Raw genomic sequence first — 15,298 nt, 5'->3', positions numbered from 1 at the left:
AAATACCTTTATGAAAATAGTTTTTTTTTAGGTAAAACTAACATTCTTTGCGCTCGAATTTAATCTTTTGCGGTTTGACTTCTGATTCTTCTATTTCAATTCAAATCCATTTGGTAAAAGGAAGGCAAATGACGCTCTCGAAATTTCAGAGTGATCAAAAGTGAATTTTTAATTTTTGAGTTTCCAGCAAATTAGGAAAATTACTTATTGGCCCAATTTCCTCTAATTGGGTTATTTTCATAAACAAACCGTCAGTTAGAAAAGATTAGAAGAGTATCTTTGGAATTCGCAAGTTTAAAAAAATTTCCGAAAAAGTAAAACACTTTTTTTTCAGTTTTCTTGAGTTCGTCTTGAGGTCGCCCTATTTACCTCGTTTCAAAGGCGATAATAATTGTACGTTCTTTTGTGCGTGTGGGGCTGCGGGTATGTGAAATTTCAATACTGCGACTTTCTAAAAAGTTTTTACCTAATATTGCTTATAGTTTTTCTGGCTCAACTGAAGTCTACCCAAATTTTGACGGCTTAGTAAATTTCGTTGCAATGCTTATTTGACACTGACAATTGTCTATCGAATTGAGACAAAATTGTAAAAACTTATGCTCTTTTATTTACAGTAGCGTATTTCAAGATCATTGCGCTGGATAGTTCAGGGCAAAAGAAAAAACTACGATCTTTGATGCGTAAATAGACTTTGAGTATGATATGATGAATTCAAACTTAAATAAATTTTATTGCAATCGCGTTTTAGACTTGTTATAATATCTTTGGCCACAGAATCTCCAATTGCAGCCAAGCTGTACTTAAAGCACCTGGTCTAGAGCTACTGAAATGATACTTGGTCTTCAGCTGAAAAATTTGAGATATAGATTGATTTTTTTTTGTCGGTTTTATTGATATCATCCCAATTTTCGTCGGCGTATTTCTAGAACTTTTATGCTAGATTTTCAGTACTGTTTTTTTTCAGTTTTTAAAAAGTAATTCGAAAAAATTTTTTTTGACCGTCGAAAAAAATTCAGTTGTTTCGGATGCATGGTTTTTTTTTATTTTCATCTAAAACTAAGTGGAATTGGTTTAAGCTTTAATTTATTGGTGTTTATAAGGGTTGAGTATTTTTCTGAAATCAATTCAAGTTGCGTATCAAATCAATCAAAGCGTCGCGTATTGTTTTCCGAAAAAATTCTCAAGTTTCCGAGGTTTTTTATATAATTTTGATTTGACTGTTTTGTCTACAAAGATATGTATGTGGCGAGTGTCGCACGAGATTCAGTAGTGTGGTTGTTTCTGGCGCTGAAATTTTGAAAAAAAAGAGAATTTTTGTGTTTTGTATTTTCTTTACTTGCTCTTTTTTTAATATTACCTTTTTTGGGATCCAGCTCTCTCCTAAAGTTGCGTATCAAGTTCGTATTTAATAAGTTTGATGTAATTGGGTTTTTTTAATAAGTTTTCGAAAAAATTTTTTTTCCAGATGTTCTGCTAGTCTTGCCTGTATTTTTTTTCAGTATGTTTGCGGGAAATTTTGCATTGTCGGTCTATTGTTTGGTTGCTAATGTTTTGTCGGCTTAGTTGAACCATCACAGATTTTTCTTGTGCTGTAAGCAATTTGCCCTGTTAATACAAGTATTGTTGATTTTCTCTTGTACCCTACCGGAGCTTGATTTTTTTTAGCTTGCTTGTATCGTAGTTTTTTTAGGAAAATTTCATTGGCGGCTTGTTGCCTGTTTGCTTGTTTTGTCACCTTAGTTGCCAGATCACGAATTTTTTGTGCTGTAAGCTATTTTCCCTGTTATTTCAAGTTTTTTTTACTTTCTGTTATTTAAAATTTACTAGCTCGGGCTTTGCAGGTTTGTCTTTTTCACTGAAAAGTTTCTTTCGGCGTACATGGCTTCGGCTCATGTTGTTTGAGCATTTCAGATGTAAACCTAATAAAATCCGGATTCAAAATAATTTTAATTTCTTCTAACTGCTATGACTGATTCTTATTGGGACTCAATAATACTCGAAATTTTGAAGCATTATTATTGAATATCAATGTTTGCCCGTTTTTCTGATCACTCCATAAACCCTGGCTTTGACAGCTTTCAATTACTCCTGATTTACATTTTCATCGTGCTTCTAAAATACTAAAATATGATTCTTCTGGTTTGCCTGAATTTTCCTGTAAAGTATTTATGATCGAGTCCCACTGTGGCTCATGTATGGTCTTCAAATTTTTTTCGCTATATATATATATATATATATATATATATATATATAGCGAAAAAAATTTGAAAAAAAATTGAAAAATTTGCGAAAAAATATTTTATATAATTATATGTATGTGGCGAGTGTCGCACGAGATTCAGGAGTGTGGTTGTTTCTGGCGCTGAAATATACAGAGCCTTTTACAGAACCTCAGATTTATATATATTGTAAAAACGTTTTATATTTTTTTGAACCTTGAGTGCGATTGAATACAATGCAATTTATTTCTGAGAATTCGGTCGGTTGCTTCTGTATCTGAGAAATACAAAACACTTTCTTGTACTTTTTTATAGATTATATAAAGAACGTCGTAATGGTGATCGTTAGTTTAAATTGTCATCAATCTTGTTTTGGTTTTGGAGAACTATAAAATGAGATTAAATTAGTCGCTTTGTTAACTCGGTCGGCATATTCAGCAAAATCCCGAAGCGTTGCAAAGAAAATGGCCAAGTAACAACCGAATACACTGCTACGAAAAATAAATAGTTCTCGGTTATTTAATGACGTAACATGAACACAAACAACAGATAAAACTCACTCGGAGTAGTGAACGCTTGCTGTGCTTGCCTTCGAAATGAGAGGTAACGTTTGCATCAATCCGTTTTAGCCGTTTTTATTCTCAGGTTTATTCAAAATTTTTAGCTAAATGAGAAATAAAGAACGTTTTTGGGTTATGCGGATTTTTTGGTGCTCTTTTTTAGCAGTTTAAGATTGCATGAAGTTAGAGCCCGTTCTTGATTGAATGAGTTAATGATTTATGCTATTAACGGCGGTATCATGTTGACTAATTTTCATCGTTGCCATGATTATGGCGTAGTTAATGGTCAGGGCGTACGCCTGGTAAGTAACAGGTCAAATGCTAGAATCTAAAACATCCCTAAAACTTAAGGTAAAATTAGCTTTTAAAATTGAAGATTTTCACCTCTATTAACCGGATTTCATTTAAATTTGAGAGCCTCAGATCGTGTATTTGATTCCCAGCCATGACAGTCAATGATAGTGTGAGAGGACTAGCTCAAACTTTACATCTAGCTGCATTTCTATTACAGCCTAACCGATTTCAGCTTCAACAGTAAACAATGGTACCATTTTAGTGTTCTTCGGCGGCTTTTGCCCTGCAAAAAACTCAGTTTGGATTGCATTTGATTTTCTTGTTCAATGTTTTTTGTTGAAAAAGTTTTGAACTGCTCAGACGGTAAACTTTTTATGACATTGTTCAAAATGAAATTGGATTGTTAAGGCAAAGTAAAAAATTATCTTCTCAAAATTTATATATATATTGTTCTTTTTTTATTCAAATGTTTTCAGAGGAAGGATTAATATTTTCTAAATCTTCTAAAAACAATTCAGCCAATTTGAAATTCAGCCAAAAATATACAGACATTTCAGCTAGCTTTACAAAACGCTAAATTCGAACGAAAAAAATCAGAATTGGACTATTTCTCGGTTTAAGGTCGCCGGTGGGCGCGCGTCGCCGCTTTGCGGTGATAACCGGCTCTAAATTTTGTATAGAGTGCTACCCTCTGTTGGCAAGCTCGCAAACCGTTGCCGCGACTGCGGCGGTCACTATTATTGGCTGAATTGTCTCTATATTTTTGACTGAATTGTCGGAATTTCACATTGGCTGAATTGTCTTTAGCCGAATTGTCTGGGCGCGTTCTAAATTATTTTTCCAAGCTCTCTCAAAACTCTTTAAAACTTTTCTCGGACCAAAAATTTTAGCACAGCTGGCACAATATTTGCAAAAAACTATGCTAAAATTGACATTTTCACGCTCTTTTGGAAGGTTTCGATAAAATGATTTGCCGCGTTCCCCTCCATGTTTAAAATCAGTCTATGATGACTGCGAAGGCAGCGCCTATAGAAAGTTTTTAGAGTCGGTCAGCGGAGAAATGATAGTCGTAAAATAGTTCCAACTGTGGGCAGGGGGTCAAATTCCTGAGGAGGGGGGGCGTCAATATGTGAAATAAATCGCTTCTGTGGGAAATAGGTAAATCACTCTTACTGAAATATATATGGAGAAGCTCAAACCATTCAAGTGAAAATAGGCTCAGATTTGATGTAGAAAATGTAAACAAAACTGCTTGTATAGTAGGGCACAATCCGGAAGGTTGCGAGAGCCATGTAAATGATCTCAAATAGTTCTACTGAAGAACATTTGAATATAACCCACAAATTTTGGGCTTTTAGGTTTGTCGTGCCCCAAAGGCCTACATAAAACAATTCAAAAATAAACACTATTAAATTTTTGAGTTAAATAGGGAATTATTGTGACCAATTAGTTTGCCTCAATTCAATTTGGAACATTTTTGATATCTTGATAATTCACCGCGCAAAATTAATTTGCACTACGCCTACAGAACCATATGTAAATTTTTCAAAGAGCGCTCAAATAAGTCAGAGCATAACAATGTTGTACACCCCCCTAATTCTGTAGTTTGCAGATGAATTATCTTCTTATATTCAAACTCAGAGTCAATACCTTCATTGGGGTTTCAAAATATTTTCTCTAAAGGTCAGTATTTTGATCGTCAAAATCATTCCTAATAAAAACCACCCAAAGCATGTATATCCTTCACTTTCATTGAAAGTTGGAAGAAAAATATAAATATAACATGGGAAAATTTCTGGAAACTTTGAACGGTTTGTAAAAAAAATGAAAAAAAGTTCTTGCTAAATAGGTAAAAATTCTTGCTATTTCAAATCAGAGGATCATGTCCCCTCAGGCAGCTTGAAAATACAAAAAAGACAACATGTCCCCTCTTTAACAACAACAATAATTAAGTAATTATTAATAATTGTGGTTTCTGCTATCCAGCCTGTCTGATCATAGTCCGTTTCTCTTATTTCCCAACATTCCAGACTGTGTTATTTTTTTGAGCGAAGCTCCTTTTTTGCGACTCAAGGCAGTTTTTTAGCGTCTAGAACTTTCACGTGGGACCAATATTGCAGCCGAAACCGGTCAGGCTGTGGTGGACCTGAAGCTAGAGGTCAAGTGAGAGCTCGTCCTCACACACTATCATTGCAGGGGATCGATAACACAATCTGACGATTGCGAAGTGAACGCCTTTCCATAATGCTTAGTGCTTCCATAATGAAACAATTTGATAATTTTATCTCAAAATATAATGAAACAACGATTTCATTATGTTTTGAACAATGCAAAAGCTCAAGAATGATTTTGAATTCAGGATATTGTACGAGGAACACAAAATAGTACTTCTGGTTTTATGAATTGCACCTTCTACACTACTGGCACATAATCATTAAGAACGACGATGATTGGTCAGTGAAACTCTCGTTTCTGATTGGTTAAATGGAATTCCTATTGTCATTCGTTGGTCTGCAGATTTTTCTCGATTGTGATCGACCGGTATTGCACCCATCACTTTCGTTTGTAATATCTGTCGTCCAGAATTGTCCTCCACCCTCGCTTCTCATTTGCCTCTTTCGTCTCTTCGTGGGGGAAAAATTGACTGGATTGCAGCATCCGGTGTCGTAGTGGACCCCCGGACATCTGATCGGCGAGCTCTCGTTTCAGACTTCCACCCATCCCTTCCGTATAACCCCCTTCTATCATATCGGGACCCCCTTTTTCTGATTGACTGGGGGTTAAAATGAAGAGTCGGTGTGCCGCTGATGCTTGGCTTGGGTAGGTAGAAATCAACGTGGCCATCAGAAACAAGCAACTGAAGATGGTCAAATATCCAAATTGACTGACCTTGACTGTCCTGGCGATGTTTACTTTCTTGTTTTTGTTGTTGTTTTCGGAGTTTTGCCTGCGCGTGCTGTTTTCAATTTGATGTGATCTCATTTTGGTCTCGTTTTCTGATTTGAATTGATTGACGGTTGAGTTTGGTGATTAATCTGAAAAATAAGGTACTTCTCAAGGGAATGCACAGGAATTTTTCTGGTAGGGCTGGACTTTCGTCAGGTTGATCATTTTGGTTTTTTGAGCTACTTTAACGCCAAACACTATAAAGACCCTATTTTGCCAAAAATGCTGCCTCGAGTTTTTTCGACTAGCCCTCTCCCTCCCATCATATTTAGTTTATCTTGGCGCGCAAAATTTTCAGTGTGACCAACCAAAAATGGGGATAGTAAAATGCTATCACAGAAGGACCATTTGGAAACATTTTGGGAACCTGAGTTGAGCCCCCGACGTCGGCTCGCTACTGGGTATGCTAAAATATTATTAACCCAATGTGGAATTTGGTGTTGTTTAAGTCCGAAAAGGTATTTGTAACATCTAAAAAAATATGCAAGTTTATTTTCGCGCGTTCAATTTTTGTAAAGTATGAAGCTTTCCAGCGCAGCGAGTGATTTATTTTGTCAGAATTTTACTTTGAAGTAAGTATTTATGGGCAGTTAACTTCTGTTAAACTGGGCCGATTAGATGTTTTTATTTTTTGACATGTCAAAACGGATACTAAAAATCAAGCACGTCATGTGTGGCTATAAAAACAATTTAGTATGCGAATTGAAGACGCTTTGATAATTAAAATGGCCGGAAAGTATGGGACCATGTTACTGCGCTTTTTTTTTGATCCGACAGACTGCAACTTTGTAATTTTATTAGCAAACCCTTTGTCTATTGAGGATGTATCATCAATTTTTGGTGAAATTTCTGGCTGGTTATCATTTCAAAGCATTCAAGTGCCATCTCTACACTTTTGATAGCCAGTAATAAGGCAAAGCCTTGAATTTTACGATTACTTTCAACGCCGTCAATTAAAGTTCAATTGCGGATCGGGTTTTTGTTTCTGAAGAAAAATCACAGCTGGCATAAATAATCCTCATAGCTGCTCATTTTGTAAGTCAAAGAACAATCACTATTTTTTCAATTTTTAAAAATTTTATATATATATATCTTCCTTTTCTAGATTCGCTTGCCTGAATCCAATAATTGTTATTCCACTCAATGTATATAAAAGCCGCGGTTTATTGATTTATTGGATGTGGGTATGAAATTAAGGCCTCGTCACCAAACACTGTCATGTAGGTGGTATGTGGGGCCTATTATTTTTTCACAGCTTTTTGTTCCAAAAACTCTACGTTTCTTCTTCAGTTTTCGGATTAGGTTTAGAATTTTTCACGCTAAATTTGTGTTTTAGATATTTGACTTTGAATTTTTTTCAGTTTCGAAGTTTATTTGATTTTTTTCCGATTTACCAAAAGAATTTGAAATAAATGAGAAGTCAAAAAGATAATTAGATGGAAATCAAATCAATTTTCCCTAACAAATTGTGCCTAAAAACCATTAATGAATGTTAGTTTCAAACGCATAATTTAATTTTTGAGATTTCCTAACAAATGAAAAAGTTCCCCATTTATTGAATTTTTTGAAATAAGTTGCAGAAAAAATTGTAGATCATATACAAAAAACGAAATTTAGAAGTTAACCCTTGATTAATATAATTTGAATAAGTCAATCAATTCTTTTTGCTTGTCAGTTTGTCTCTCGTAAATTTTGTTTAGAAAGTATGTAAATTAGCGTTACTATAATAATGTCACAGTTATTAATTTTGACAAGTTTACGTTCAGATCTTTAGAATATTTAGCTGTTTTTCCACTTTTTCTCTAGACCAAACACGATATTTCTATTGTCACCCCAAAGAAAAGCAATTCCTGTTTTTTTCTTTGCATTCATTTTGATTTATTAAGACAAGTTTTGCTACTTTTTGAAAGATTTCAGCTTCCTTATAATTTTGTAACCTGTTTGGTTATTTGTTTGTTGTTTAAATTTTTTTTTGTTTTGATTATTGAAAACGGGGATGAACTTTTGTCTTCGGGTGTATTTTAGTTTTTTCTTATTTGTTTTTCTCGTAAAAGCAGGTAGCACGAATTATCATCGGAATTGGTTAAGTGTCATACCATATTAGTTGTTGCGTAATACCTTTCAGTCGTGAGACAAACGAAAATTTGTTTTCATATTTCTCTCATTACTACGCGCGTACAAAATGACATCATATTGGAAAAAAAAGAAGAAACGTTCCATATTTTTTGTGATTGTGGTCTTAACAGTCTCTGCCACTTGCACAGCAACCGGCTATTCTTGTCTTGAAGTTTTTTTGTTTTGGTTTATTCTAAATAGTTTTTGGAATGACAATGAAATTAACTTGTTTCGATTTCAAATTTTGTTGCTGTAGTGAATGTTGAATTTGATCTAGATCTTAAACAGTATCTTTGAAACGGAGTTTTTTGATGAAATATTTAACCACAATCTGAATTTTTTTTCAATTTTTGTTCTTTTTTGTTAGTGTTATGATAGCTAGACGTAGCTAGGTCTGAATTTTTAAACTGAAGAAGAAAATGAAACCTTTTTTTAAATCTTTTTCTATCACTCAGAGAGCTAGACTCTCTGAAAGATAGAAAACCGTGATGAAAAACTCGATTTCAGTTTTCTCTTCAGTTTGAAAATGGGAAAAATTTGAACCTAGCTACATCGAGCTTCAAAAAACTTACAAAAAAAAAGAAAATGAAATAAAATATTACGAATTGGAAAAGTTTTTTCAAGTTTTTTTTTAAATCAGAACTTGAATGCTGAAAAAATTAGCTCGTGCTATGAAAAAGTTGGTTTGTACAAGCTGAATACCTTTCAAGTACAAGGGTATTTATATCATTTGAATTACTGACTTGGCTTCGATTTATAACTTCAGGACTGGATCTTGGATTTTCTCGAGGGGGCGTATTTTCGATAAGAAAATCGAAAATTTTGTCGGTCTTTTTTTGTCTTTAGGCCAACCATATGTATTTTCCGAGCGCTCCCAGAACACTTTTGACCAAATTTCTTGCGCCGCCTGCGAGTTTTTGAAAAATAAAACAGAAAAAAAAATGTTCTTAGGCACCTTCTGGAAAATTTTGACCGAAAAAAAAAATCTTTTTTTTGGCGCGCGCTAGCCTTCTAGATTAGCATTTGTTGGCCCTGAAGGCCCCGTTCGAAAATTTTTTAGGTTGGTTGGACGAAAAAGGATATCGTTAAAAATATCAAAAGGTGACCCTGTGGTTGGTGAGCTGGTCCAATCCTTGAGGGGAATGAACCCAAATCTGCCCCTGAATAACGTATATATACTGTTTTGGGATATCTACTGTAAACAATGCCAATTTTTTTACGCCCTCCAGTCCGAGAAGTAGATTTTTTTTACAATGACTAAAGTTTGATATAATAGAGAAATAAATTTTTTCTGTAAAACCAATCGTTGTTTTGTTCCTATTTTTGAAGAAAGTGAGGAGTTTATATGCTCCGGTGTTTTCTATTGAGACTATTTTGCAAAAAAATTATTTGCTCGCTGCGGGGAGAGGGGTCGCTACCTGGATCCTCAATTTTGTGAGCTCCGACGGGTGCGCAAACCGCTATATTAAACTGACACGAGTCTATCAAAACTGCTCGCTCTAAACTTTGATCCTGAAAGTGTAACATGAATTACTTAGACGTGGCGAATTATCCCGCGCTACAAAATTGTTCCTATGAAATTGGAGCAAGCTTATTGGTCTTAATAATTCAATACGCGACCTAAATTTTAAAAACTAAAATGTGATACTATCAGCCTAAAATTCATAGCTAGCAATAGCTGTTTTAACCAAAAAAAAATCGAAACCAATTAGTGGCAGTCGGAACATTCTAGGCTTTGCTCTGATACAAACTGTTTTGTTTGATTTTACGCCAGAAGCGAAACTTCGAAATAGACCCTCCGTTTTGTATTTGTCGCTAAACGGCTCATAATCAATCAATTTTTCTTTAAATTGTTCTAATTTAATTATTGGACGGGTTGTTTTTTTTAAATTTTTTTCTATTAAGAGTCTATGAACATAATTTAGACTCTTTTACACGTTGCGATGTTTATTTTATAGAAAAAAGTCTTTAAAGTTTTTCAGGCTCAAATGTGCTTTTTCGTGGCTTTCATTTTGATTTCTTTTTAAGTTTAGTTCATTTCCTTAGCTAAAAGAAGGCAAAGTCCACTATCGAAAAGCAAAAATTTCATAAAAATCTTCTAGTTTCGGAAATAAAAGTGTTAATTGCCAGATATTCCAGCAAAATAAAAGATTAACCTGTTAATCCAATTTTCTCAGAATGGGTTATTATACCTAAAAATGTCAATCATAATTTGTTCTTGAATTTCCTAGAGCTTTAAAACCATCTATTTGTTCTTCGACATTCAAAAGTTGAGATTTAAAAAAAAAACAATTTTTTTTCCTATTTACTTGTGTTCATTGACTCGTGTACAACTGTCTGTTGGCTATGTTTTCGGTTCGATTTTTTCTCCAATATAATTTCGTCCTAATTTATTAGGCTCTTTGTTGATCCTCAACCTATTTAGAACCAAGGTGGAAATAAATTTTTTTTCAAGGCAAGCGTTTCTAAGTTTTGTTATATTTATTTTGTTAATGAGAAATTTTAATGTTTGTTTTTCTATTAAAATTTTTGTAGACCCTTATTTTAGTCCTCAGAGCTTTCTGTTATGCATTGATGGGACCCTTTTCGCAAAATTTGTACGTTTTTCCTCAATCAATGTCGTGTTTTAGACGTTCATGCAACTTGTACAGCATTCTACCATTCCTCTTACATAGCGACCTCGAGCCGCAGCTCTAGCCCTATAAAAATTTTGAAATATCTATAATTTTGAAAGAGAACCCAATTGTTTCATGAAAGTTTCTTCAATATTGGCACTGGAAAATAGTATTATTTAAGTGTGTGCTGATATTGTGTCCTTTCAATGCCATAAAACGATTTTAAAATGTCTTTCCTGACCGATCAAAAAATCAGTGCGGAAAGAAAGTGCATGTTTTGTTTTAGAATAATTTTCTTGCGTCACTAAATTTTCTTTTCGTGGTAAAAGGAGCGAAAAAGGAAATTTTTCGAGTGGCCAAGTGTTTAACAGATAACTACCGGTGAATGGTAATTGCTCTAATGATTTAGAAGATTGACAATCACTTACGCTTATGGGTTTGCTTTTAGAAACTTAACTCAGGTGATTGATATATATGATATTTTTAGAATTAAAAACTGCTTTTTAACGTTTAAATTAATCAAGATGAACAAGTTGCTGGTTTTTTGACAAATAGTCGACTTGGCTTTTGATTTTTAAAATTTTTGTCTCGGTTCTATTCTTTTTGAATTTTTCTAGAAGCCGGAAAACTACAAAACTACTGGCTTGAAATGTATTTATTGTTCCGACCAATGAAAATGGAGAGAAGCTTTGGATTCGGATGTATTTTTGCAGTTTTTTAACGCAAAATCAGCTAGCACACAATCAGCTAATCGTTAAATTAGGTCGGGTGGTATAACATAATGAAGTTGTTCCAGCCGTGATTTGAACGATATTATAAAAATTTCAAATTTTTCCCTTAGTAGAGAAGAACGGGTTCAAAAATCTTAAGTTTAACTCTAATATCGAGCGTGTAAAATTATCGATTAACTTTCGTTATCTGGAAATTTTAGGCAGAAAAAGTTGATTTTACTGGGAAAAAATCCATTTAGGGCTTCCTAGGCAACGAAGTTTTCCAAAAAAAGTATTTTAGGATTTTTGTGCAAAAATTTCTCAGTTTTTTTTGTTTGAATGTTTGTTTATTTTTTTGTTGTTCATTTGTTTAGACAAATGATGTCAATTACGCCTGCCAATTATATATATATATATATATCTTCAGCAGGTGTTTTGTCTAAAATAATTAGGAAATTACTGCAAAAGCAAATAATGATTGTTTTTAAATCCACAAAACTACTTGATATGCAATTGGGGTTCAGACACGCCTATCTACTCAACATGTGTTGGTTGATCGTTTGATATTGAAAAAACCCAGATAAGCACTATTTCATATCAGTAGCGCTCTTAGGATTATCAGAAACCTTTGACTCTATCAATCGATTGTGGCGCCGTAAATTTCCGTTCATCGACTTCGAAGAACAAGCCATTAAAATGGTTGAAGTTTATCATAAATTGAATGCGAAAATGTAGTAATGAGTCGGAAAATTAGCGAGACTATGTGTGTCTTCACTAAGTTGCATCTCAAAGTACCATTTTAGGCCCGTCGTTGCTTATTTTGCATCTATCTGATCTTCAGGTTGTATGACGCAAAAATGTAAAAGTGTAATATGCAAAAAATTCAAGCGACAACAAGTCATTATGCTGAAGGAAACATTGGGGTAGCCATTAAACCGTTAGGTCACATCTAAGGCAGCAACAATCTTAGCTTGAGTGTTAGAAAAGCATGATTTATGGCATTGAATCAGCAATCAAACAAATGATTAACGCAAAAATGTGAAATAGTTATTATAAACCAAAGATACTTCATAAACTCAAGCAATTTCAACTTGAACAAAACTGCTCGTATCAGGGCGAAGCCCTAAATGTTTCGACTGCCTTTTAAGGTTTCATGGAGCAGTAATAACATTAAAAAATTAAATGTAATAAAATTTTTAAAAAATTTTTTTTAATTTGAAATTTTTTATGAAAATCATCACCCCACACGCCATTTAAAATACAAAAAGATAGATTAAGCACCTTGTAATTAATCAATTATGGCAAATAAGCTTCTTTTAGCCAATTTGGAACGGTTTTAAGACGGATTAGCTCTCCGCTTACGCGTTAATTGCGCGAAATATATCGCGCGTTAATTGTCCCAAATTGGTTAAAATGGCAATGTTTAAACCCCCATAACTTTACGAAAAATAATCACAGGTGAAATATCTTTTCAAATTTGAGCTCAGAACAACAATACTTTTCGAATGATATTAAAAAATTCCGTCAAAAATGGCTAGTTAAAAAGTCGAAGTTTGTCTGAAGAAAAAAAAACCCACCCCGAGCACAAATATTCCGTTACTTTCGTATCGAAAGTCGGAACAATAATGCTGAAAGAAACCTTGTGATAGCAGCTAAACATTAAAGTGACATTAAAGATTTAAAATGAGTGCTAGAAAAACCAAATTTTAATGTATTGAATAAGTAATCAAAACCTGAAGATACGGCGCAGTAAAACAGCGCCGAAGTGCAACAGTGCCGAAAATGAAAAAGGTTCAACAAAGCCGAAAAATGATAATTTTTCGGCACTTTTCAACACTTTTGCAATTTCGGCACTGTTGAAACGCCCTCTAAGATACCAAAAAGTCTTCTATATTTTTGTCCGGTCAAATTATTTGTTCATTCGAAATTGTGAAACAGTTTGGCATTTTAATTGATATAAACCTGACTTACCAAGATGCGTTAAATGGCTTGTGGAATCAAAACCTTTAACTCAAAAATGGTGCTTAGTTTTAATAAATCTACACTATCCTGCAGTTTTTTTCCACAGCATTTGAAGTAACTTCGTTTTTTTTTTCAATTGAAACAACAATTAATAACAAACAACAGAAGTAAAAATGTGCTCTAATCTAAGCAAGTTTAATTTGGTAACTGGCTTAATAATTGAGGCCAGATTACCAAGTAAAATATCTCTTTGACGCTTAATTATGATTAAATTTCTATTTAAAAAAAACATTACACCAGATGTGAAAAATGTTTCATCTCCGTTTATCATATAGAAACACTTGGTGCATTGATGCTTTTCATTGCTTCCTTGGGTGTAATTAATTTCTGGAGTTGTTTGTCCTAAACAATTGTTCGAATTTTTACAAGTATTTTGTAATAATGAAAGGCATCGATACTTTACAATACTACACTGGAAGAAAAATTAACACTCGTTTTGGAAAGTTTTTAAATCTAACATTTTCAACTGTACGGATCATATTTTTAGTGAGTTTATCGGTTTAAAACATGAGTCGCTGCAAATTTAAACTAATGAATGACAATTATATTAGTTCGCTGTATCGGCATGTCCTACTATTTTTTTTTTCAATTACATGCATGATCGCTGAAGTACAATGTAATAGTCACCTCATTAACTTCTTGGTATGATTTCAACGTTTGGTCGATATCTGCTGTAAGAGTACTCATGTGAAGTCAAAGCTCATCAAAAACAAATTATTTTAAGTCAAACAAGACTGCTCGTATCAGGGCGAAGCCCTGAATGTTCCGACTGCCTTTAAGGTTTATTGAGCAGCAGTATTACATAAAAGAAATTAAATGAAATAAAATACAATGAAATTTTTTTTTCTAAAAATTGAATTTTTTTATGAAAATCATCCCCCCACACGCCATATAAAGTCCAAAAAGATAGATTTCGTTCCTTGTCACAAATCAATTATGGCAAATAAGCTTCGTTCAACCAATTTGGAACGATTTATAAGACGGATTAAATCTCGCTTACGCGTTAATAGCGCGAATTATAATTGGATGCTGTTCCATACGTGCAGAAAGTTGCATGCAATCTCTATGAAAATTTGTACGAGATCTCGACGATTTATTTTGCGGTTTTAAAAAAACAAACATTTTTTCGGAGCAAGTTTGTTCAAAAGTCGTTGCTATCAATTTACGATGGAAATTGTATGATGAGCATTTTTTCCATACACTTGATTTATAGAACAGTATGATAAACATTCTTGAAGTAAAGAATTGTATGGCAGGCGTTTTTGGTGTATGGAAATCAACCCGGGAGCACACTGTAAATTGCGTACTTGTGACAGGATAATTGATCCGACCCATTGAAAATGGGTTGGAATTTTGTAAATAGGTGTTTTTTTTTTCAACGCAAAATCAGGAACCATAAATAAGTATCGGACTGGGTCGGTTGATATGTCAGGTTAAAGCCCTTTTATTTGTCATTCGAATGCCATTAAAAAGGTTTCAAAAAGTTGTTGCAGTGTCGAAAAAAAAGTTTTGAAATTTTTGTTTTTAGTGTAAATTCAATCAAGAAAAGCGATCAAGTAATTTTAGTTATAAAAAATACCTTAGAGGCCAAGAAAAATTGAATTTACAGAATGGAAACCTAGTTTTGGAACCTTCGATTAAGGCCTGCTTGGCATCAAATTTCTCTTTAAAAAATTGATAATTATTGTGCAAAAAAAACACTTTACAAAACTTATTTCAAAATTTGTTTTCATATTTTTGTTGACTATACGTTTTCGAAGACCTTGATGCTCTCGACACACCACCACGCACAGAAACGATGCTAATTTTACTTAAAA

The 15,298-nt window shown here is 33.6% G+C and overlaps 1 protein-coding gene and 1 long non-coding RNA gene across 2 annotated transcripts in view; both read right to left on the bottom strand.

Moving 5' to 3' along the window:
* Nucleotides 1-1,410, bottom strand: part of LOC134839966 (cilia- and flagella-associated protein 54-like) — a 251,236-nt gene extending 249,826 nt beyond the window's left edge. The window contains exon 1 of the mRNA XM_063855594.1: nt 1,404-1,410. The gene's annotated coding sequence lies outside the window, so the exon portion shown is untranslated. The remainder of the gene's footprint in view (nt 1-1,403) is intronic.
* A 4,000-nt stretch (nt 1,411-5,410) lies between these two features.
* The window catches only part of LOC134839582 (uncharacterized), a 58,637-nt gene continuing 48,749 nt past the window's right edge, over nt 5,411-15,298 (bottom strand). The window contains exon 2 of the long non-coding RNA XR_010162392.1: nt 5,411-6,108. This is a non-coding gene — a long non-coding RNA (uncharacterized LOC134839582). The remainder of the gene's footprint in view (nt 6,109-15,298) is intronic.

This window comes from Symsagittifera roscoffensis, chromosome 2 (genome assembly GCF_963678635.1).
Source record: "Symsagittifera roscoffensis chromosome 2, txSymRosc1.1, whole genome shotgun sequence".
Lineage (NCBI taxonomy): Eukaryota > Metazoa > Xenacoelomorpha > Acoela > Convolutidae > Symsagittifera > Symsagittifera roscoffensis.
The sequence above is the reverse complement of the archived record's forward strand: the minus strand, read 5'-3'. Positions and strand labels throughout refer to the sequence as shown.